Source organism: Manis javanica, chromosome 16, assembly GCF_040802235.1.
Source record: "Manis javanica isolate MJ-LG chromosome 16, MJ_LKY, whole genome shotgun sequence".
Classification (NCBI taxonomy): Eukaryota; Metazoa; Chordata; class Mammalia; order Pholidota; family Manidae; genus Manis; species Manis javanica.
This window is the reverse complement of record NC_133171.1, coordinates 31888693-31914929: the sequence shown is the minus strand read 5'-3', so window position 1 is coordinate 31914929 and position 26237 is coordinate 31888693. Positions and strand designations below refer to the sequence as shown.

Below are 26237 nucleotides of genomic sequence, written 5' to 3'. Positions count from 1 at the left end.
ATGGATATATTTTATGCATCTATTGAGATGATCATGATTTTTAGTCTATTAATAGGGTATAATATATTGATAATTTAAAATTTTTTAACTAAACTTGAATTCCTGGGATAAATTAATTCAGTCATGATGTCTTAGGTTTTATACATTACTGAATTCAATATTCTAATACTTTGTTAAAGATTTTTAACACAAAATCTTTAGATTTAGAAGCACTGCATCTATGTTCATGGGGGCATTGAAAGCTAATGTTCTTTTGTTTGAATGCCTTTATCAAAGTAATGCTGGCCTCATAAAAGGAACTGGGATGTGTTCTCTGCTCCTTTGTTTTCTGGAACAGTTTGTATAGAATTAATATTTTTCATCTTCAAATCAAATAACTGGTAGAATTCTCCAATGAAGCTATCTGGGTATGGTGTTTCCTTTGTAGAACAGTTTTCACTCTAACTTCGCGGTTTTTTAATAGATAGGGAACTATTCAAGTTTTCTTTTTCTTCTTGTGTGAACTTCGGCAGTGTCATCAAGAGAATTTGCCTAGTTTGCCTAACGTTTCAAATTTACTGGCACAAAGTTTTTCACAATATTCCTTTATTATCCTTTTTTAAAGTATCTGTATGAACTTTCAGGATAACTCTTATTCCATTCCTAATATTGGTAAGTAATCTTTTCTCTCTTTTTCTTTTCTTTTCTGGCTACAGATTTATCAATTTTATTGATTCTTGCAAAAAATATGTTGCATTCCATTGATTTTTCTTTATATTTTTCTGCTTTCTATTTCACTACTTCCTTCTATTATTTTTATTATTTCCTTCCTTATGCTTACTTAAACCTTAATTTGCCCTTTTTTTCTAGTTCCTTAAGATTGAAGCTTGGATCATTGATTTAAGATCTTTCTTCTTTTCTAATAAAAGCACTTAATGATAAAATTTTCCCAAGTACTGATTGAACTATATTGGCAAATTTTGATGTTTTACATCATCATTATAATATTTTATTACCTCAATTGTGGTATCTTGTCTGAACCATCTCTTATTTAAAATATGTTGTTTAATTTTCAAATATCTGGGGACTTCCCATATTTTTGTGTTATGGATTTATATTTTAATTTCATTGTAGCCAGAGAATAGACTTCACATTCTTTTATTTTGATCCAGTTAAATTTATTGAGATTTTTGTTGTGGCCTGGAATATGGTTTGTCTTGGTGAATGTTACAATTATGTATGAAAAGCATATGTATTCTGCTCCTGTTACATTTCTGTAAGCATTGAATAGGCCAAGTTGGCTGAGTTCGTTATTCAAGTTTTCTGTATACTTACTGACTTTCTGTCTGTTTGATTACTAAGAAATCTCTGACTAGAATTATGGATTTATATATTTCTCCTTTCAGCTCTACCAGTGTTTTGTTTCAGGTATTTAGAAACTATTTTTAGGTGAATATACATTTAGGATTGTTAGGTCTTCTTAATGAAGAGACCCCTCATTATTATGTAATGCTCTTCTTTATACCCAGTAATTTTCTTCATTATAACATCAATTTCACCACCACCCTACCAATATAACCACTCCAGCTATTTTTGCTGTTTTGATTGTTAGTTTACATGGTATATTGTTTTTTATCCTTTTAACCAACATGTTACTGTATTTAGTCTCCAAAACAACTCTGTGAACTAGATACTATTGTCATCTTCAACTTCAGTGTTAGAAAACCGAGAGCGTTTAACACTATCCTGTACTGTTTCTTCTCTCAGTCTGTTTCCAAAGCTTTTCGTCTTCATCTGTTGATGCCACTTCTCACATATGACCAGATCATATTTTCAGAGCCAGCTTTTTCCGTTTACACTCCAATACGAATAAAACACCTAAATAATATGTACTTTTACCCATCACCATCATGGGACCCAGTAAGGCTCTTAGCATTTGTCATGAAAAAGATAGAAAAAAAGTAGACTGAAACATTTTTGATTTCTCTTAATTGGCTATGGGGCCAAAAAAAAGTAGTCATTTTTTTTTATTGCTTACCTACAGTAGATATTGAACCCCACTTTTCTTTCTGTTGCCTGTCAAGTAATTTCTGTTTAAGTTAAGTAACAATTTATTTATTGACAGATAACATGCTTAAGGCCAAGGTCCATACCAGAAGCTTTCACCACCATGAGCACCATCTGGATCTCAGCTGTTAGTTCGCGTCTCAGAAGAAAGTGACCCTGTGAGTTGTACCCTCTGGTATTCATGCCACACAGACTCACTGGCACCTCCTCCTTGCAGCAGCTCCCCAGAGCTTGTACTCCAATCTGTCGCCTCACACTGCCTCTGCTCCTAAGAAACTCAAAGTAGGATGACAAGCCATCAACTCTACCACTGGCCAAAGAACAGGGGTTTGGAAGCTGTTCTATAGAATCCCTTTCATCAAAGCCGAAGAGAAGATACAGTTACTCAGCCACGAGGTCAGGCCCCCAGCACACTGCTGCTGGCTTCTCTGAATGAGTTAGTTAAGTTCTCCAGGCTTTACCCTGGGCATAACTTCTCAACAAAAGCGTTAGCATCCCTTAACTTCTCCCTAGGGAATTATACTGCCTTTGCACCTAAATGTAAGAAAAACAACCTTCAATGCAAATATTTATTCAACAGTCAAAATGCCTAACTCTGCTCAGAATGTTGCTCAGACTTGGCACACCATCACCTCCATTAACAAGATCACTGATACTGGAAATGCCTGGGAAGTGGGGGCTTAGTCCACACTTAACCAAATTCCTGGTTTGACTGGTTTTTTCCAGACTAAATTAATTTATTTGTCATCTTGTAGTCATATTCATACTTTCTAAAACTTAAACTCTGGCAATTAAATATTACAAGTATTTTTCTATCTAGAATTTTGACTTTTTTAAAAATTCCAATCAGATTTAACTAACACTTTTACATGCTGTCCATATGCCAGGCACTAGGTTGGGAACCTTTATTTTATGTCATAGTAGTAAAATGCCAAGCTGATAGTTTCGCAATTCTTTCTGTACAGGCTGTCATTTTAATTTTATGAAGTGACCACATGTAATAGCATTGGAACGAAATGCCAGTGTCTACAATTTTTTAAATTTCTTCGCTTCTATTTCTCCCAACTACTATAATGTTATTTATATTACCATATACCTTCCTTCAGAACAAAGGGTGAACTGTAGAGTTCTCATTAGCAGCTTAAGAAGAGCTCTGGGTTGGAAGCCTAAAGATCTTGGTCCTAGCAACCAGCTAAGGTTGGATGACTTTATAAGTCATTCAAATATTCTTGGTCTCAGTTTCAGCTTCTGCGACATTACAAAATTAGACTAAGTGCTTACCAGGGACTACTCTAATTCTAAGAGTTTAAAAATCCTTCAGAGAAAGAATGTACTTTGGAAACAACTAACTGGGTATATGTTTTTTGAAGTGTTAATGATTGATAGGTTGTGACACTGAAATCAGTAAAACATGAATCAAATATTTACACATACCTCCCAGCAGTGTATTTTCCATGATGGGAAGGTATTGGGCAATGGAAAATTTCTTAAATACTTTTACTGGAAGAAACTAATTAGGCTTAGTTTTTTGTTACCATTATGTAAAGTTCATACTAGAACAATAATGATAAGTAAAACTCTGTTTATTCATAGACTAAAATATCACATTAAGAATTATTTAGCAAGTTTGCTGTTAAGACTAAGAGGCTTAGGATTTGCCAAAGAATAGAGCCATTTCCTTCCATAAGATCGTGATTTTACCTAAAAGACCAAACCTATTGTTGTTTTTAACATTGTTAACAATTATAATTCAAAATATCAACAATGCTCTCATTAATTATAGGTATTGTTTTCTGAGGTTGTCCTAAAATGAAAGTCAGAAACCAGCATTCATATTTTTAACTCCACCACTGACTCATGAGACAATAAAATGTCAAGCCATTTGAATTCTCTCAAAAGATGGAAAAAATGCCATTCAACCAAGAACCCCAATTTCGGCAATGGACAGGTAGAGCCCACGTTAACTGCTCCCCATGCACTAATATGGAAAGCTTTGAAAAAAAACCCCAGCTATCTACATGTTTACTAAAGTTTATTACACATTGATTATCACATTCTTCTAAATTTTATATATTTTTATAAATTGTCAAAATGTTCATTCTTCAGGATGGATTTCACATGTATATCACCAACTGTTCTGTTAATGTATACCTTCTCTTTATTTGTCCTGAAATAACCTTTCTGAAGCTTTAGTGATTACCAAATAATGCTGGAATTTAGGGCTTTGATGACCAAGTCCACATTATCCCCATGAGCACCCTTCATTGTGCGACACACCGATCCTGTCTCCTTCTGGGCCTTTTCCACATCAGTCTTCCCACGGTCTTTCAGATCTGCTTCTATGTGGAAGCTTTCCATTCCCTGATTTTTATCACCCTCTACTACTGACCTTTATTTATTTTTAGCTCCATTGTCTTCCTTGTGTTTGTTGTCCAAAAACAAATGCTGGTTTTTGGATTAAAAAAAAAAACTTTGCTTTCTTTCATCATCATATTGCCTAATAATATCCCACCTTGCCATGTATTCAAGCAACACATTGAGTAATTAAACGAAAATATTTACCTATGAATTAAAATGGACATACTAGAATTCTTTACCTTGAAATCATACTTTCATTCATTATTGCATGCTGACCATTACACTGGACTCTGCTGAACATCATTTGCTACTTTCTTGTTCATTTCTTCTATTAGGAGAAATTTTCTTAGTTCCTTCCCTTCCACTATTACTTAAGTGGAAACTGTTTCCCAGAACCCTCCAGCCTAAGGGGGAAACAAATATCACAATGCAATCAGGCATCAGTATTTTTCTGGTTCTGGAGCATAGTCTGTGGAAAACTGAGCCTCCCCCAAAACGAAGAATGCTTCCTGAATATTTTATTGGCTGCTCTCTGCGGTTGTAGCTCACTGAAGCGATGCCTTCTGTTGCTCCTGAAATGCAGGGCAGTAGCCAGGATGACAGCGTATATTAAGGACGTCTCTACTGCCCCAAGCACAGCCTGCACGCTGAAGTCACACTGGATGCCTGGTACTCAGGGGACGAGGGTGCCCCAGGACAGCTTCTATCCAGCACAGCTACTGCCACCACTGTCAGTGTCATCATGAACACTAGGAATCTCTGTTCTTGTGGGTTTTATTTACTCTCCTTTCGCACTCCCTCATCTGGGATTTTAGTCCTAGATCCAAGGAGCCTGAACGAATAGCCCTCCCCCCAAACACCATTCTCAAACTGACATTACCAACTTTCTCATCCCACAGGACAAGTTATTGCCCATGAAGTGCTTGCTGTCAGAATGTGTTCCCACATAAATGATCTGATTCGATCCTTAGGACCACCCTCAGAATAGGTGGTGCCACCAACTTTATAGATGAGAAAACAAAGGCACCAAGAATTTAAATGAATTATGCCACATCACATAGTTAACAAGAGATGGAACCCAGAATTAAATCTGGTCTCCAGACCCCAATACCTTGAAATATAATATGCAGAGTTCTCCACTTTCTACTGATTTATATTCAAAATATGTTGCTTCCTAGACATTATATTGCCTCAATGTGAGGAAATCTTGGTGGCCTCCTGCCACTTCTTCTTAAGACATGCCCACACACGCTAGAACCCTGAAACAAACACAATTCTGGCTCCAACTCCAGTTCTTTTGTGTAAAAGTGTGAGGATATAGTCAAGGGAGCTTGAGCTATGGGGACAGAAGGACCAAGGCATGGGTTCCTGTTCCACATGTACTGGGAAAGATCCCCGAGCCTCGGGTTTTCTCACCTATGCAATTGGCTAATAACTATTTTCTAGGGTAGAGAAAGCCCTGGCTCCCTTCCTTCACTTCTCTGAGTGTCGAAGGCCTCTCTCTCTTCCAGATCTTTCCTAAAAGTTATCAATAAGCCTTCTCTGATTCTCCCAGGCAGAGCATGAGGTCTCCTTACCCCATAAACTTAACACTTTCTGCAAACCTCTCTCCACCTGCACATCCGCAAGTCCTCTTTGCCCAGTAGGCTGTGAGATAGTTGAGAGCAAGGCTTGAATCTTACTCAGGGCATATCCACAGGGTCAAGAAATAATAACTCCTGGAAAACTTCATGTCTAAAATTTATTGTTTATAGGTATGTATCCCTAGATTTTATTTTATGTTTTCTAAGCCTCATTCCCTAAGCAGTTTATTTCAGACTTCTCACCTACATGTCTCTGACAGTAAAAGAGTGTGTCCAGAGGGTCCGGAGGTTAATGCTACACAAGGTACTGGCCATAAATTCAAATGCTGGCATCTTGATAATCAGTTTGTTTCAATTTTGCTGCAATCTACTGCATAATGAAATGTGTCCAAAAAATATGATAGATGAGATTATCTGGAATGAAATACAGATAAATATATTTCTTTTTTTTAATTGAGTATGAATTTATTTTTACATGTATCTTAGGAGAAAATATAACCAGCTGACCAAGCTGTTGACTTCAAGGTTTTTTTTTCACAAATAAGAAGTAGTAAAAGGCGTACTTGAATAACTAGGTGTTTGAAAACCATTGCTATACTGATTCCTTTTTCTTTTAATAGGAGAGAGAGCATGGTCACAGAAGCACAAGTTCTGGCACCGGACATCTGAACTTAAACCACAGCTCCCCCACACTAGTTGTGTGATGCTTGGCAACCTTTTAAGCCTCCTTGTGCCTGGTCCCCATCTTCTAGATGGAAACAATAATCATAGCCCTACATCATGGATTTGTTGTGAGGATCAAATGAATTAATGTATGTTAAGCATTTAGAAAAGTGTCTGACACACATTAAGAACAATGTGAGCATATGTTGATATTACTATTGTCATCATTACTTGAAAGAATGTTCACATTATTTGTGGTAAAGACAAGGTGCTATGAGATGGGCCACGGGGATCTGGTCGCCCCACCTTGTTCATCTCTCTCATCCTGACGCATCGTCCCATACATCTCGAAATGCTCATACTCCTATTTGAGAAGCAAGTTGTGATAGATTCTTATTTATGATGTTCAACAGCTCCTCTTTATTATAATACAAAAGTAATGCTTTAGATGTTTTCTCTTAAGGTTTTGTAGTCTTGCAAAGTCTTATACCTTCCATGTGACTGCTGACTCTCTGTAAGAACTCGACATATTTTTGAGGTGTGATATTATTCGCGAAACCACACTGCTGGGGGAAAGCGGTTGTGCTTCCATGAACTCAACCAAATGAAGCTCTGGTGTAGAGCCTTTAGCTGTGTCAGTGGCACAGGATGGATAATGACATGAGTTAAAAACTCAATCTTTATGCAGTGCCTTGTAGTCTAACAAAGGGTTTTAATTTACTACTCAAAAAAAATCTGAGAAAAATTAGTATATCCATTTTGCAGATGAGAACACTTTGTTCCAGAAGAATTAAGCAACTGACCAACAAACACTAGGCCAAAAATGGACAATATCAGTTTCCAACCAGATGTGGCTTAATGTTTATCCTTTAGAGACAAACAAGGAAATATTAATAAAATGATGATTTGGATTTTCTTCAAAATGATCAAATTAGGGAAGGGAGTATAGATGAAAAGAAACTGGCCAGGAGCTGATTAATTTTGAAGTTGGATGATGGATATTTTGGGTTCATTATCCTATTCCCTATTTTTGTAGATTTTTTAACTTTTCCCTAATTTTTTAAAAAAGCTTATTTAAGTTAAAGAAATTTTTTTTTTGTTTCTGGAACCAAAATGTCAGAGTGTGAGTCCTGGCTGTTTCGATCTGCTGTCACTGGGTAAGTCTGCACTCAGTTGCATCTTCTCTAAGGTGGTAGTAATAATAGTTCCCTCACAGGAAGTTGTGGGAATCAGACAGGCTGCGTGGAACTGTTACACGCAACCGGCGCAGGGTATTGTCCTGATTCTCAGTCGTCTGCTGTCTCTATAACAAGCTAATAATCATTTTGAACAAAATGCAGATACACTCATTCAATCCTTGAATAAATAAGCACCTACATGACATGCAAGACATGTTCTAAGCACTGGGATACAGAGGTGAACACAAGCAAATTAGGTAGTCTTACTTGGCTTAAATTCCAGTGGGAAGAAAAAAATAACTTATATATGCATATACACAATGTGTTCAATGCTAAAAGAGAAAAATATAGCAGGATAAGGCAGTACAGAGTGCCTGGAAGGGGACGGCTATTTGATATAGGATGACTAGGGGAGTGGCCAGTGTGATGCCAGACCCTGCTCTTGTCTGCTCGTGAAAACCCATTAAGTTTTCAGAGATTTTATAAAGCTGGTTGTAAAATACAGTCATGATGGAAAATTAAATTGTATCGACTTAAAATTAAATACATTTTATAAAACCAAGGTAATAAATATTTCAAACTCATCACTTCTTAAGTATTTTACTACATTTTCTGTTACCCCTGCTCTTGTGGTTGTTCATGTCTATTTATCTGTGCAGTAGAAATGCTATATGATGGTGTCTACTATGCATGTCTATTCCCAAGTCCACCTTGACCGACTCATTTTAGAAGCTTGACATTGGCCACGGTGGGAATATTTACACCAGGAAGTTTGACCAATGCAACAAACCAGGGCTTGGTTTATTTGATGGTCACCCTAAACTTCAGAAAATGATGAATAAAATGTCAGCAATGTCACTGAAATTTAAAACTGTGTTCCAATGTAAACACAAGCACACATTTTCTTCACAGTCAGTTGTTAAACATTTAACAGCACACCACTAGGTAAACCTCTTTAATAAAGTGATACCTGATTAAGAAAGTGGTAAAGAGACTCGGAGATGAGAGTGTGCCTCGCAAATATCCTGGAGAATGTTTTAACAGAAGTGGCAAGTGCAGGCCCGTGGGGCTGTGACCAAGTGAACTGAGCAAAATGCTTGAGGTCAGAGAGGTAAACAAAGCCAGCTCTTCTTGGCACCTTTTAGGTCATTATAAGGAATGACTTTCAATATGGAAGAGACAGAAAACCCCCAGAGGGCTGCGAGCAGTTACCGGATCTGACTTACGGATGTGGAGAACAGATTGCCAGAGGGAAGCACCGAAGCAGGAGGATCCCCAGGACAAATGACAGTGGTGTCACCTTGGTGACAAGGGAGATGTTACACATGGTCAGCTTTCAAATATATTTTGATCGAAGAGCCAATAGGATTTGCTGAAAGATTTGAAATGAGACACGAGATAAAGAAAAATCAAGGATGACCCCAAGGTGTTGGGCGTAGGCAACTGGGCAGGACGGAATCAGTGTTCACGGAGACAGAGAAGCCCGAGACGGAGTTCGTCAGCCCTGCAGGAAGCGGAAGGAGGAATCTGGAGTTCAGCTTGGCTTTGCACATATTAAGTCTGAGATGCTTATTGGACATCCAAAGGAAGATACTGAGCAGGCAGTTGGATGTTTGTGTGAGGAGGTGAAGGGGAAACATTTAAGCTAAATGTATTTATAACTGGTGTTTCAAGCCACGAGACTGAATGAGATTATGCAGTGAGTTTACACAGGAAAAGGCTGAACTCCAAGGGTTGAGCCCTGCAGCATTCCAACATTAAAAGGTCTAGGAAATGAAAAGGGATCAACACAGAAGACTGTGTGCCTGTAAAAAAGGAAAAAACCCACTGTAACTCCAGGGGGAAAATCGCAGGGCAAAATACCTTTGAAACCAAAATCAATCAAAGGGAGAAATAAAGTGGGAGAAACCCATTTATTCTTATAAGCAGTCCACTTCTGCTCCCCCGAGTCTCTCGAGACCAGGTTGCAGAAGAACAGGCCCCCACTCAACCTCTCCGGTCCACATAAGCCCTTGCTCGCCCTTGTAATTACCTATTGATCTGCAGAGGGACTACTTCTCTCCACCCCTTGGAAACACCTATTGTGTGGAGTTGCACTAAAGCCAGGCGAGAGATTCTGGAAATATTGCAATTTTACCCACACCCATAATAACAATCTATTTTAAATTGTCATTTATTTATTTGTACCCTGTAGCTTTTGAGACTGTAAACAATGAAAAAAATTAACATGCTAATAAAATTCAAATAGAAAAAAAAGTCTATCACGAAAGATCAGTAAAGATATGTGAACTATGAGAAACAACGATAAGGTTACTACGAACTTCATATTTGGTTCTGAGTTTCCTAGAACTCATGACAAAAAACAAACACACACACAATCAGTGTATTAGTTTTCTAGGGCTGTCATAAGAAAATACCACAAATGGGGTGGTTGAAACCCCAGATATGTACTGTCCAAGATCAAGGCGTCGGCAGGCATGGTTCCTCCCGAGCCCTCGCACCAGGGCTGTCCCCGCAGCCCTGCTCCCCGTGTCCCAGCACGGTCTCCTCTCTGCGTGCCCTCCCCTAGTGTCTCCCTCCTCTGATAGGTCAGCAGTCCTTCTAGGTTAGGGCACCACACGTAGGACCTCATTTAACCTTAATTACCTCTTCAAAGGCTCTTTACGATGGAGGTTAGAGATTCAACAAATGAATTCTGGAGGAACTCAGTTCAGTCCATAACAATCAATGACTGTTTTTAGTAACAAATTTTTTTTTAAATATCCTCAATATATTGTAAATATTATGTTCACCCTCTTCAAGTCAGTGTTATTATAGGGTGCCTGGTTTGCCCTAATATTACTCTTAATGATTTCACTGAATGTACATGTGTGAAAATGCCCAGAGGGGAATGTTCCTGAGCTGAGCAGAGGAGCTAGGAACTTGGTTTTCCCTGCACGCTGTGTTCAGAAGGGCAAATGGCCCTCTAAGAAATAAAAGCTACCGGCACTGCTTCAGTTGCATCTTTAGGCTTTGATGCTGAGAAGATGGGTGATCAGGCCAGAAAAATTCTACATAATCCTTACTAAATGCCAAGTCAGATGCCGGGGGGACATGCCATAAGCACCTCTATTAGAAACAAAAGTTAAGACCAAAGGCCCAGAAAAAAGTCTGTGGACCAGAACCACCAATATCCAGGATATGATGGGAGTCGCAACATGTATTAAGAAAATTACCTTATGAAAATGTGACTTCTTTGTAGCTCTAGGAGATGTATAAATACATATTTTTATGTTAACCTCAAAAAACTGATGTGTAGAGGTTCTTGAGACTACAGCATTTTTATCCCCATCTGTTTCCTTGCTCTGATTAGTACTTTTAATGATAAATTATACTGAGGTGAGTGCAATGGGTTACAATGTAAAATGCATTTACTATGTGTTAAAAAAGATTAAGTCACTCTTCTAAAGTGGTTTTAGCTCATCAAGATATTAATAGGTATCTCATTAAAAAAACTAACAGTGAAACAATGAAGTAACTTTCATTAAAAATGAAAAAGGGCTCTATTTGGTAGGGGAATAGAAATCTCACTGTAGATTATGTCCACTTTGAGGTCATGCTTAGTAGGGGCAGTGCCAGAAGAATGCCAAAGAACATTCCTGAGGGGTGATATAGCTGCCGGCTCCCCCAGGTAGAAATAAGTACAAGAAAGAGAGAATTCTATGAAGAGTATTACCTGTTATTGACTGAATACCAACATCTTGAATGCAGTTCAGGCTTAACCCTTTCAATCCACGTAACAATATCTAATAAAAGGAGGGGATCTTTTCCAAGGTATTTATTGAAGATGACACAATAATTAATTGAGGATCACTAAACCAATGTAATGGAATGAGGATTTGCATTCATCCTATCAGCTACCTTATGTTCCACATAATACTAGTTTCACAAAATGCTCTGTGCAAAGAAAATTTCCATGTCAAATAAGTTAGGAAAATATTGCTGACTTCATATCTAGTATCATCAGAATTTCCATTAGTATATTTATTCTGCAAAGTACTTTAGTTAAAATTTAAAAAGGCCTCTAACTTTGTTTACAAGGTCAAATTTACTTGACCAAAGAACACATTTTTAATGAGATACCTATTAATATCTTGATTAACTATAAAAATTTCAGGATAGTGACAATTTTTTTTGCATAACCCACAGTAAACACATATTACATTATGACTCTTCCACTCACCTAAATATAACAAAATCTTCACAAAGAAACACTAAAAATGTAAAAAAGTTTCTACTTACTTCTGTTCTTAACATGGGCAACAATCCCACTAAACTGATTTAATATCCTATTAAACCATCGTAACTCACTGTTTCAATGATGATGCTCAGTAGTTGATGTAGGCATGGATGGATGCAGTAATGCAATGATTATAAAGGGTATACAAAAAGTTCTATCCGTGGTGTTTAACTCAGCTGGTCCACCCAGGTGACTTTGCACTTACTGGCCCATTAAAGCAAGCCCAGACCACTTTTTGACTTTCCTCTCACTGCTCCTCAGCCTTTCCCACTGAAGTATTCTTTAAAACAGCAAAGGACATACCTATGCAACCTGAGATGGCCTCAGCATGGCCCAAAGCAAGTGGACTGTCTTTAAAGTCTTAGGTTTTATCTTAAAAGTTAATGCAAAATCTACATTAGATTCCATAAAGTAATATACTGTAAACTATCATTAAATACAACTGACATTCCAGGAAAGTGTTCCAGGAAGGATTTTCAGCAAATTTTCTTGCTGTGCCCACTGAGAGGTTTTGGTTTCACAATTTTCTAAGCAATTGATCAGGGTCACTCTAATTCTTCCACCTAATCCTATCCAATTTGATCCAGGAATATTTCTGTTTTGCCATCTCTGTAATCGTCAAATTCTAATTTCATTTCCTGTCTCTGCAGCCACAGATTTGGTAATCTTTCTGACTCACCTCTTTACATTTTGGATCTCGGTGTTCCCTTATGGTTTTTGAGGAGGCACAATCTTATCAATTCCTGTGTCCAATGAGAAGCGTATTCTAGTATCCTGTCTAAAGAAAGTCCATCCAAAATTCCAGCTCTTTAGTCCACACTTGACTCACTCAGGCTTGGCCCCATCTTCATTTTGAGCTTACGCAAAAATACAAGTGGGGGATGGGGAATGGGTAGGGAATGCTATCAAGATTCCAAAGTTCCTCAGAACAAAATAGACTAGACTTCAGTGATTCTGAAGTTCCTCAATGTTGGGTGCCTAATAGAAGCACTGAAAAGAGCCACCCTCATGTATCAACAGAATCTCTTGCCTTTGTGAGCTCCCCAGAGAGGTTCAACGGTCAATCTGTAGAATACCTGGGCTTTCTGATACTAGTGCAAGACCACATATGTAGATCTACAATCCAGTGCTTGGGGAGAAGCCTATTATTCCACCAACCAGTGAAAGCAAAAAGGCAGCTCCCTCCTTGAAAATTATGCTCAATTCCAGGCTACCTTTTCAAAGTTTTGGCATTCCTACCAATCAGGAAGTCGTAAAGAATGGGTTCTCCTAGTTCAGCTATGGGGAAGTCCACCAGTTAGCTGTGTTACAGGAAAGGAAACTTGACACACTGTCCTGGACTTAATTCAGAGAAGGTCACAAGAGGCTGCTTCCATTAGAAGGTCACTTATTGATCCACTCCCAACCCAGCCCATGTTTAAATTCAGTCCTTGACCAACATCTCAGCTGCACCAGCCCTGCTCCTCTGTCCCTACTTCCTACCATACACATGCAGATTGTCTATGAGAAATAGACTGCAACCAGTTCTGTGTCAGTTTTTAGTTCCTTGTCACTATGTTGCTGATGAAAGAATCCTTGGCCAGTGTGGTGGAAAGAAGAGTCTCTGCTGTCTTTCGGCCTGGGTTCCAGGTTGCCTTCATTCCATTTGTTTCCATCTGTATATGCCACATTGCATTGTTTCATCGGAGTCCTTATCACTTACTTCCCTGTTGTTGAAGGTCATTCTGTCTCTGGAGTTTGCTTGCTCAGAGGTAACTATAAATAGCAGTGTGCACCATAATTACATAGAAAAGCTACGTGAAACTAGATTTCTACCTCATAACCCTCCAGATCCAGATGCAGATATATCTTCTAAAGCCAAGAACCCAATGGCCAGCCCTCAAGCCAGGTATTGCCAGTAATGTGCTTCATTTGAGCCACACATCTATTCATAAATTGACTGGGCTGCTGATATTTGGAAATCAGAAGATTTTTATCCAAATGTCCAACTTTTCATGGAAAATAAGAAGACCTGGCTTGGCCCATAGTCTGACATACCCACGTCCCATCTGGAGGCAAGTGACACACGTCTCCTGTATGCTGCCTCTCCTCTGCAGTTCAGCCCAATAATCACCATTTTGTTTTCTAACATACAAACCAAGGGCAAACTGCCATTTATTACTATATCTGTACTGCAGCTTGTACTACTGGTTTGTACCACTGATTTTCTTACAATCCAGAACTATTTCTTTGTATTCATGCTGATATCAACAAAAGGGAAATGAAAGACTTATTCACATATTTTGTGACAAATGAGATAAGAGTATTTTGGAGGGAGAAATAAAAACTTACTCCTACAGGTTTAATATAAAGTGGGTTTTAAGTTAAAAGCGTTTGATTTTAAGAACATCATTATAAAACAAACCGCTGTAAGAACTGACCTCTACAAGGAAAAAAATGAAAGTGATGAAATAAAAATCAATAATAATAAAAAGAACTGCAGTGTCAGGGTTGATTTGGGGATGTAGTAATGCTGCTCTGAAGTGCATTTATGGACCTGAACGTCCTCATTCAAACACTTATCAGCCACCTACACCCTAACATCCCACCTTTATCTCCACCCCCCCTCCATTGGTTTTTGAGTTTGCAACTTCTGTTCTGAAGGAATAAATCTAAAAAATAACCACCAATTGTCCCCATCACTACTCCCATGGACCCAACAAATCTGTCATCCCAAAATTCCATAACAACATGGTATTTTTCCGGTTAGTTGTGATTACAAATCATGGAGATGATATCTGTATACTTTGGGATGCCTGGTAAAGCTCAGTGACTTAATGGTGAAGCAAAACTGCGGCACTTACACAACGGGGTGTTCAAATAGACTGGCGGTGAACTTTGTCTCCTATCCAAGACCTGTGCAGAGCTTTATGGAAACAGGGACTGAAATAGGCTTCAAGCTTGATGGAGAGGATTGCAAACGGGGGATGGGGCTGATTGATACGGCAGCAAGCAACCCATTCCTAAGATTTGGGCTAATGTTGGTTAAATGAATCCCTCAAGCCCTGCTGAGACAAGGAGGAGGAGGAAGTGAAAGAGGAGGAGGCCGCAGCATGGAGCTGGCCTGGACTAGCGTCAGAAGATATTTCAAGCAAATCAGCATTTAGTCACACACAGGTTGTGGTGCCAGCAGGTCATGACCAGGACAGTCTCCCTGGAGCCAGCTGGGAACAGGGGCTGCTGAAATCCTAGCAGGCCTGGGGAGTGCTGTCATCAAGGGCGGTGCTTCCCAGGAAGAGGGGTGAGTGCAGGGCATCTGGAGCAAAGTTCAAGCAGGTGGAGTACTGACTCCTCCAGTCTAAGAGCATTCGGATCAAGAACAGAGTGAAGATAAAGGATATTGTTAGGCAGTTGTTACTTTTTTTTTAACTGTTAGATGTAATGAAGACATAAGAGACAGAGGCTTAAGGAGATTCTTCACCAGGCAACAAAATCATTAAAAGTCCACTTTAGTATCATAGAACTACCTCCTAATTAGATGACTTGTTTGTTGCAAGTTTTCAAACTGAGTTCTCCTTGCAAATCCAGCAAATCCTTGCAAATCCAGCGATTTCTTCATAAAAAGCCTGATGTGAGAGAAGTTGTTAGAGCAGTCTGGCAAAACCAGGGCTGTTCCAGTAAACACTTTCTGGCATAACAAATTACCCCAAAATATAGCTGCTTAGAACAACCATTTTATTTGCTTACAATGTGAGGTGTCAGGAACTGAAGAGGATTCAGTTGGGCCGTTCTCCTTGGAGTTCCTCATACAGTTACAGTCCAGGTATTTGCTGGACTATATATATATATGGATGTCCAGGACAGCAGGCGGTTGCTGTCAGCTGAGAGCTAGCTGGCTGTTAACCCGAGCACCCACACCCTGTCTCTCAGTGTGGCTGGGTCTCCTCAGTGCATCACCACTGGATCCTAAGAGGCAGTAACTTAAGAGGGAAAGTTTGAATAGCAGAGAGCAAACATAACATTCCAAGGGACCAGAGAGGAACCTGCAAGAGTCCTGACCTAGCTTTGGAAGTCACCCAGGATCACCCAGGATCCCCGGCACTGAACTCACCTTGGTGAAGGAGGTCACTAAGATTTGCCTGGATCCAACAGATCCCATCTTTCTACAAAGGAGTATCAAGGGATTTGCTACCATCTTTAATCCAGCATAAATGCCTCCCCGTCATTCTCCTGTAAATCTTCTAAACTTGCTTCTATGTTACTCATTCCCATCGAAACTTATAAATGAACATCCTTTCGTCTGAAGCTATGGCTTTTAATTGAAACCCTTCCTAGTAGTCAAGCCTAGAACAAAAGACAAGTTCTCTGTGTTGTGTTTGTTTTTAACATTCAATTTATTATTTTGTAATACCAAAACCTTTAGAAGCAACATTTCTCATCCACAGTTTGTGACAGGAATGTTATTTTGGAGTTAAGATTTAATATATAGAATTTCAGTTAATCTTCTTTGAAGAAATCATACAAAGCAAAGTCTCTTAGGCTTGGGAATCAGGAAAGACAGGCGGTAGACTTCTCTCTGTTACATGCTGTTCCAATACACTTGGTGTTATGCAGTCTGTTCCTAGTCAGTCTCAAATTACCCTTATACAACAGAAACTCATAATAGCACTTTCAATCAAATTTTTTTTCTTTTGGTCACAGGTAAAAAGATGTTTCTGATCTCCAAAACCTTATAAGGAGTAAAAGGATGTTCTTATTTTCTCAAAATTATGGAATTGCTGTATCCAGCATTTAAAATGCAGACCCCCAATCAGATGTCATATTGAAAGGAATTAGCGCTTAACATGGAAATGGAGGGGTCCCTTGAAAAATGCCTTTACAGACCCCTGTCCTACACTGTAAAGCTTAAAAAATATCTGTGAGATCTGATTCTGTTTTCATCCCTTCTTGTTTACAGAGTAGGGGGTGCTTTATTTTTTTTTTTAAGTATCAAGTCAGTGGCTGCATCTTCTTAGTTGCTTCCATTTAACTTTCTTTCCTCTATGATCCTGTTCCTAGTCCTTCACCCCCTCCTCTTCTTCTCATATTTCTTTTCTCTTTCTTTAGTATTTTGCACCCTTGAATTAGATTTATATTTAAAAAATCAAAATAAAAGAGAAACTAAACAAGAAGGTTTGTATATTTTTCACTGTAAGGATTTATGGAATCAAACACATGGCTTTTCACTGAACCTCCCTAAATTTGAAGAGTTTCAGCTTAGTAGACAGTTATTTAAATTAAGCTATAAAGCGTATTTGGAGCCAAGAGGGAAGATTTTTAAACGTTAGTGACATATTAAACTAAAAGTGATTTAAAATATATAGTAGATAATAGGCAAATCCAGAGAGACAGAAAGCAGGTAAGTGGTCATGAGGGACTGGGGGAGGGGCAATGGGGAACAACTGTTTCTTTTGGGGGTGATGAAAACGTTCTGGTGAGAAAAGTCCAACTCCTCATCTCTTGTTTTCCCTAATGCCCCTATGGGTCCTAGGACCTGTTGTTATTCGGAAGAAATCCTGAACTTCCATCATCAGCCATAAATAGGTTGTGTCACACCATCCTTGTGGGCTGTGAAAGGTAAGCAGGAAAGAACTGCTCTGAGGAACAAAGAGCCAAAAATACTCCCAAGCCGACTGTGCAGCCTCACCACCCGCACGCATGGTTCATGCTCATCACACAGACGGTCAGAGTCCATTCTGCTCTGGCATTCAGGAGTTTGAACTTACACCCTGGTACAGAGGTAACTGGAGAGAAAAGTAATAATGGTTTGAAAATCAGAGCACATACTGTGGGGTTTTGTGTACTCACATGAAATTCAACCTAATTTTCATGCACACCTTCTTCCCTATATCCTATGTAAATAAAGAGAGGACTTAATTTTGAAATTATCTCCCTTTGTAAAGAAATTGTTCTATGGCCACCTTCTCTTTGAGCTTGTTTCCAGGCGTTGTGCTTTATTTTGTTATTTGGGGGGTCAGTGTTGTGGAGGCATTCTTGTTTTCTGTGATTAACTTCCAAAAATCTCTTTGTAACTAACAGTATTTTTAAACCCTAATAGACTGATGCGTGTCCTAGGCTGGACAAAGCTGTTCCCTTCTGCTCTGAGAGCCTGGAATGTGAAAATGAGGATGCATAAGAAGACTGCAGTCAAAGAACAGAAGGGAGGAGGGGAGAGGGAAGATGCGGCAGGGGCGAGTCAGAGCGGAGACGTGGGATTTGGGCCTGAAAACTGTGTGTCCCTGAGTCTGCGGAGCGTGGTGACCCTTCACCCATGGGAGAAACCACAGGCCCCGGGTCCTGGAAGTCTCCAGGAAGGATGTTAGAGTCACATTTTAATTTAAACCCAAAACCACCTCCATTTCTGGTACTCCTTTTTTTTTATTTCCTCCTCTCTAGGAAGTTTTTGACTACCCTCTGCAAGGAAGTTCCTACCCTAATACTTCCTTTGGCCAGCTCTGTACCACCCATCGTTAGTCCCTCTAGGATGGCCACAGAAAGCCAGGCAGGTTTTACCCGTCCCTTTTGGTGTAGCCATGCATTACCGTAAGTGTACTGGTTTGATGGCCTTTGACCTTACTATCCTTTCTGCAAGGAAACCCTCTTCTGTGGATGTCCCCATGACTCCCTCCCATCACCCATCAGGTTCTCTCACTCTGAAAGATTTCTGCGCATAGGACATTTGTGAGGGGTGTCGCAATCAGCAGTGCAGGAAGCGATGTAGGCTCAACAGGCTCTGCTGGCCCCAGGGGAGACTCCGAAACTGAACTCTCCTGTCAGGCAGGTCCTATTGGGACTTTTATACCTTTACCTTGATCAGGCACTGGACATGAGCCACCAGCAGGAAGGATGTGCCCCTGAGAGGTTCTCTGCAGCTGTGGCAATCCCTGGGAGCTCTGACACTGAAGGCTGTCTGGTGACAGCTCTCCAGCAACTAGGGTAGAAAGTTCCTCCTTGAAGGGTGATCTGGGTGGTACACCTCTGAAACTACACATTCCCTGCTTCATGTAAACTGCATAAAAGTTCTCTCCTCCGAGACACCCTTCTGACCGTGCTATGTAAAATATGCCCTTCTTAGCCCCCAAACTCAATCCCAGCCTTCTTCTTATTCTACTTTATTTTCACTTGGCATATTATATAGTTAACTGTGTATTTTCTACACATTATGCACACACACACATGCTAAATGTAAGTTTCATTAGAACCTGAACTTTGCTTAACTCAAATTGCTGAACATACAAACCTGAACATACAACACATTGGCACATGGTAGGCAGCCCAAAAACACTTATTGAATAAGTCAGTCAACTCTGTCTGCCCCCTAGATCCCTTCAATTGAAAGAAATACCCACTGAGACAATCTAGTAATTCTGTTGCTTAAGGCTGGAATTCTTAGGTACTATCCAAAGAGTCTTAGTAGCAGAGAAAAACAAGAATCTTAATATAATCGGTGTTGTCTAATGATTGACCCACTGAAGATGCCCTCTAACTCAGGCAGAAGGAATGCAAGCAAACTTAATGTATAGGGGCCTACACTGAGGGCCCCTTGGACACAGTGTCTTGTTCGTTAGGGCTACAGCAACAGAGGACCACAGACTGGTGGCTTACACAACAGACATGTATTTTCTCACAGTTGTGAAAGGGAGAGAGCAAGACGAGGGTGTACGCAGCAGCAGGTCCTTCTGTGGCCTCGCTCACTGGCATGTGGCTGCCCATCCTCTCCCTTTCTTCGCGTGGTCTTCTGATACGTCTGTGTCCACATTTCCTCTTCTTCTAAGGACACCATAGTGGATGATGGTCCACCCTAATGACCTCATCTTAACGGAATTACCTCTTTAAAGACTGTAACTCCAAATACAGTCACATTTGGAGGTATGTGGGCTTCAACATATGATTGGGGATGGAGATGACCCACTTCAGTCAAATCACATAACCAAACAGGTTTCAGGGTTACCAGCAAAACAGATGTTAAAATTAACACATGCACCACAAGCCCACCCTAAAATAAATGAACATCAGCCTGCACAGAAAATTCCAGAAGGCTTCCCAGATGTAAAAGCTAATTGACAGCATATAAATAAAGGAACTCCGTAGTCTTATAGGCATGCTTTTAATTTTTTTGGCAAGTGGGCAGACTTAGTCTAGCTTCAAGTTGGCACTACAAGCCTGCATTCTATACCAAGGCACAAATTAAAAGATGATTTACTGTCCAAGACATTATATTGAAGAATAACTTGGCCCCAAGGTATAACTTCTGGACCAGTTGTATCAGGAATATCTACCATAACTGCTGAAAAATAAAAATAGTTGGGTCTTACAAAGAAAACTCTGAAGCGGTTTCAGTATTTTGGAACTGAAGTAGGGGTGAAATGCAAAGTTGATGTATCAGAATGTGGACACTCTGTTTCTTCCTATCAGAATCAGCTGAGGTCTTGCTACTGGACAGTGTGATTTAGTCCTATCCAGACCCATTGAATGCGATCCCCTGGATCTGGGACCTAGTAATCTGCTTTTGTGACAAGATCTCCAGGTGAGTCTTGAGTGCGATAAAACTTGAGAACATTATTTTTAGAACTAGACTAGGATCCCATGTCCAAAGTATTTCCTTTGATGGACAGAAGGAAAAAAATGCTCCTTAAGCTAGCAGGAAGAGAAACATGAACAATAACAGTAGTTTTGTTTTGAATGTAGTTGTATATAGGACACACATGGACCCAAATGTCATTATGAGTACCTGAAGTCATTATGAATACTCTTACTAAGTCTATCCCATGACTAAGGGCCCTTCTATAAAGTGGCAAGCATAGCTAAGAGGAGGAATTTGTCTTTCAGGTAAGGTACTCCTGGTCAAAACTCTTTAAAAAGGTGAAGATTCTCCGCTCCTAGGAATTAACCCTAAGAATGCAGCAGCCCAGTTTGAAAAAGACATATGCACACCTATGTTTATTGCAGCATTATTTACAATAGCCAAGAAATGGAAGCAACCTAATGTCCATCAGTAGATGAATGGATAAAGATGTGGTACATATACACAATGAAATATTATTCAGCCGTAAGAAGAAAACAAATCCTACCATTTGCAACAACATGGATGGAGCTAGAGGGTATTATGCTCAGTGAAATAAGCCAGGCAGAAAAAGACAAGTATCAAATGATTTCACTCATACGTGGAGCATAAGAACAAAGAAAAAAACTGAAGGAACAAAACAGCAGCAGACTCACAGAACCCAAGAATGGACTAACAGTTACCAAAGGGAAAGGGACTGAGGAGGATGGGTGGGAAAGGAGGGACAAGGGGGAAAAAGGGGGCATTACAATTAGCAGACATAATGTAGGGGGGAGCATGGGGAGGGCTGTACAACACAGAGAAGACAAGTAGTGACTCTATAACATCTTACTACGCTGATGGACAGTGACTGTAATGGGGTATGCAGTGGGGACTTGATGATGGGGGGAGTCTAGTAACCATAATGTTGCTCATGTAATTGTACATTAATGATACCAAAATTAAAAATTAAAAAAAAAGGTGAAGATCCTATCTGTCAAGCAGCTGAGCAGATCCTAAACAGCAGTCACTACTACAGCTGCTCAGGCAGTTCGCCAAACTTCATGGATTCAGCCAGTAAGGAGACAATGAACCCAAATGTGTTTGTACAGCTTGTTACACGTGGCACAGCAGACAGCACGGGCCCCATGTCCACACTGGTTCTTCTTACCCCCCCAAGTCCTACGGCAGTGATGCAGAGGTAGGCCCAGGTAGACACTGCACCCACAGTGAGTTTGTGTCAGAGGAAGGAACCTTGAGCTTGGAACAATCCCAGTCTATTAAAGGAGCTGCTAGTAAATTTGCCTATCCACCCCTAAAGAGAGAAACATTATCTCTAGTAGTCTGATTAAGAAACAAATCTTCATTCTGACTAAGAGGGAGTTACCATCTTCATCACCCTGGACTATCTCCAGGAAGGGACGGAAACTGGCTTTATTATCCTGGAGAATAAGCAAATCTGCTCCCTACCCAGAGCAGTTCTGCAAATATCCTTGGACAAAGCTGTCAGTGCGCTTTGCTGGAAGGGATCCAGAAATGCCAGAATTATCTTTCAATATGTTTTAATATGTTTTGCTTTGATGCCTCAAAAGTTAGCCTGGGTGTTAGGAGAACTCAAACTTGTCTTCTTTCACCAACTTCAGAGGATAAACCTTTCTGTGTAATACTTTGTGTATCAGGAATTCAGGCTCCAAACTGTCTCAATGGTGTACCTATATCTCAGTCAGAATCTGGCATGGAACCTCAATATATAAAGCAGATTAAAGAAGAACTGCTGTCAGAGGAACTGGGGTTTCTGTTCAGCCTTCTTCCCTCTACCTCTCCGAGTTTGACTCTGGCCCACCTCTGAGCACACTCAAAACCTCATACTCCCCCAAACACAGCTGCAAACATCACTGTACTAAAAGAGCAACTGATGCTGTGGAATCACTAGTCCTCCTCAACAGGTGGGGGGGTGGGGTTATCAGGTAATGAAAGATGGGGTTACACAGTTATGCATAAATAAAAAATGTTCTTCTTGGCATCAGTGGAGACGAGGAAAGCTGGTAGCTTAATTATCCACAAAGTCGTGGAGGTGAGAAGCTTAGTTTCTGTTAAGAGGAAACTACGCAAGGGTGACCTTAAAGGATAATAGTCATCTCTATACCCATTTTCTTACTTTTTCACCCATTCATTTTATTTAGCAAGAATATTGATACTGATAACCTACTAAATACCAATCAAATTGTTAGTAAACAAAAATGAATAAGACATGATCCCAATCAAAGGAGGTCTAAGTGGAAGCAAGTATTATGTAAATAAGAATTATATAATTTCTATAATTACAAAAAGTATACACATGTGCCGTAAGAGGTTGTGACGTGTTTCTATGACATTTTCTGCTAATTGACTTTTTCTGCCTAAGATAGTCACCAAGCATGTGTGCAGCAATTCTGTGTGTTGGAAGAAGAGAGAAAGCTTTGAGAGACACTTTTTGTAATCTACTGGCTTTGAAGGCATTGAATGTTATAAACTCTAACTACTCTTATCATCCTTAAATTTTGTGATCAGCTAACCAAACTGTGCATCCAGGAAGCCTTTTCCATATTAATGACCTCCAGCTGCTTTTCTAACAGGATAAACACATAATTATAAATCTGCTAAGCAAAGGATAATATTTTCTTAAAGAAGGATCTACAAAGTGATGTAAAGCAATGAAACATTACCATTAACTTATGTGGAAAATTGTGTTAGTTTTCCCACACCCAAAATATAACCTCTCTTAGGCTTTTCTGATACCTTAGGACACATGTTGCTAATGGCTGCAAAAAATAAATTGAGATAAAGCACAGCTGCTCACAGACACAGTTCAGAACTCTGGCGCTTGATGCTGAGATGCTGAGCATGGTTCCCAGAATGCAGTCTGGCGGGGCCATTCTCATTGTTCGGGGTGCGCGCTGCGCCTATAAAGGCTCAATGCAAAACAAATGCTGACCACTATTTGCACTTCATGCCTTTCTTCATAAAATCCTCTTTGGATTTCCTTTGGTAGGGATAACAAGTACTAATGGATGTCTTTCATTAAAGTGAAGTAGCATAACTCTAACTTTTGAAAGGAAGGCAGGGGTTACAAATTTAGGAATGAAAATGAATTGTAAAATCAACTCAGAATAGTTTCAGCTAAATGAATACTCTTACTCTGCAAAATTAATTTTTTGAGTGTTATTTGCCATATTTACACAATTTACAGTTCTGCTGTATGTCTAAATAGTCAGAAATAAAATTTCTTTTATTTCTAAAACTAAGTAACTCTGTATTTTATTTTTAAAATATAAAAATAATCAAGAGAATGCCACCTGTCCTATAGTCCCTTTTGTTGTTATACTGGCCACTAGGTCTTACTTCAGTGAAAAAGCATGAAATGATATTTTACTATACTGGATGTACTCCTTTATGTAGGGGGAAATGCTCCAACTCATGAGCAGAAGGTTCCATCAAAAAGAAGATATTTGGTTTGAAGTCTTTACACAGCCGCCTGGGACACTGGTTCGCTGATGCCCGAAGAGGGTACTGCCTCTGTCTCACTACCATTTAGACAACAATCGTACCTCCCTCCCATGTTTTCACTGGTGATATCCACAAGGTTGAGAGTGGGAAGGCAATTGCAGGAAAACTGGGGTGGGGAGTGCAGTTTCTAAATAAGCATGTATGCTACCTACCTCCGTAAGTGAATGGATCATTTTTTAGACGGGTTGCTGGCACATGTCAAGATAAGGTGTACGACTTTATTATTTCCAGGCAAGCAAAAGATACAGGGAAAGAAAACTCTTCCTTCCAGTCATTGTACCTAACCTTTAACCATAGACCAGCCAGAGTTGAACTCTGGTTTATGAACATTGTCACATGACAAGAGGGGACCCTCCTCTTCCCTGACATTAACACGCTAATGGAGTGTCCTGTTTGGAAGCTGGGAGTTCACCAAGACCCCAGGGCTCCTAGCCCCATCTCAGAGCCGGGCACTATGAACGTCAGCCCTCCAGTTACAACAATTGTTACGAAGCTGAGCAACACTAGGTCTTCTGAAAACAAACAAAAGCTGAATTCTAAGAGGCCCAAAGGTGATCCGTAAGCTCTTTCAGCATCCTCTCCAACTTCCCATTGCAACAGTGAATTTGAGGACTGTTTCCTCTTTTCAACCAAATCTAGGCCAATTATTACCTAAATTAAATCTGAATGGGCAGAAGACATAAAAGAGGAGTTAAAGAGTCTTTTAATCCCTTGTAAGTAATCAAGAACTTTCTGGCCATGATACAGAGATGTCTTTCTGATTGCAATAGATGTGTTCCTGATAAATCACCTTTCAACTATATTTGTGAAGTGTCATCTGCAAGTGTGGATTCACAGTATAGAGATACATATTTTATTCTATTTCAGTTCCAAATTGGTGTCTAATAATTTAGCATCATTTTCACTTCTTTTTCCTCCTTCTACATTCTGACCTCACTTACTCTCCCCTAACCCAGTATATTCCAACTTCCAAGAATATCTATTTAGTCAATGTGGTCCTGTGCATAACTTCCCTAAAGCAGGACACACCTATCTTTGCACTGACAATAGAGGCTAGTAAGTTCAAAGGGATCTCAGTAAATGCACTGCCAGCCAGCCCCTCCTTCCCAGCAGCTGTTATATGAGCTTATGCTACACTTAATTTATTAGCCTCAGACAAGTTAATTGCATAGTTTCCACAAAATAGAACATGTTGTTCACAGTCACTACAAGCTAATTCCTTTGAAAACATCAGTAATTATACAGCGACTTTGCATCTCCCAACAATTGTGTGATTAACTGGTGTTACATGTTTAAAGCTGAGTGAGCTCAGCGTCAAAGCAGACAGAGTTCTGACAAGGTTTATGCATAAAAGGACATTTTACTATCAATTCTGTTCCCCAAGAACTTTGCTTCTATATTAATGCTAGTGGGTTTGCACACAGCCCTGCCACGGGAGGAGGGGCTGTGCCTGCCGCAGCAGCCTTGACATTTAAGGCAACCACAGAGAGGCAGCAAACCTTTTCCAGGCACAGAACAGGGTGTACTCACGGAGGACAATATCAGCGGCTGCCCAGAAAATACACATCTATAAAAAGTTCAGTAAACACACAGGTGTAATTGCTTGCATTCTATGTCTAAAAACAACTCAAAATCACACTTCAGGCTCAGTAGGTATGAGAAGTGATTGCACTTTAAAGATGTTTAAAAGCACATGGACTTCAGGGTTCTGTCTCCTAACACCAGGAAGGAAGTGTCATTTTCGCCTGGAGTGTTGATTTGGCTTTGGCCATCCCACCTTATGGAATATTCTGCTTTGGGCTGTTCATAGAAGAGAACACACGTGGCGCTCTTAAGGAACATTTCTCCAGTGTCTTTTGCTCTTTCCTCTTTCCAAACCCCTTCTTTAACACCTCCAGGTTTGAAGAAAAAACTTGGTATATTTTCTCATCACATTATTTTTCTCTGAATATCTGTGCCCTGCTTAGTTGCTTCCACAGAATGGACTCTTAGGAGAGTGAGATCATGAAGAGTTCCTGTGTTTT

General features: G+C 39.7%; 1 long non-coding RNA gene across 3 annotated transcripts in view; it reads right to left on the bottom strand.

Annotated features, from left to right (window-relative positions):
- Window positions 1–26237, bottom strand: part of LOC140846705 (uncharacterized) — a 111729-nt gene that overhangs the window by 38182 nt on the left and 47310 nt on the right. The window contains exons 5-7 of one of the 3 annotated variants that reach the window (XR_012126099.1): window positions 15614–17869; window positions 4644–4808; window positions 2133–2314 (exon numbers count right to left, since the gene is read on the bottom strand). The exons of 1 other annotated variant lie outside the window; for it this stretch is intronic. This is a non-coding gene — a long non-coding RNA (uncharacterized lncRNA). Of the gene's footprint in view, window positions 1–2132; window positions 2315–4643; window positions 4809–15613; window positions 17870–21037; window positions 26229–26237 lie in introns of those variants that run through there. One more of the 3 variants, XR_012126096.1, reaches the window with a different exon arrangement.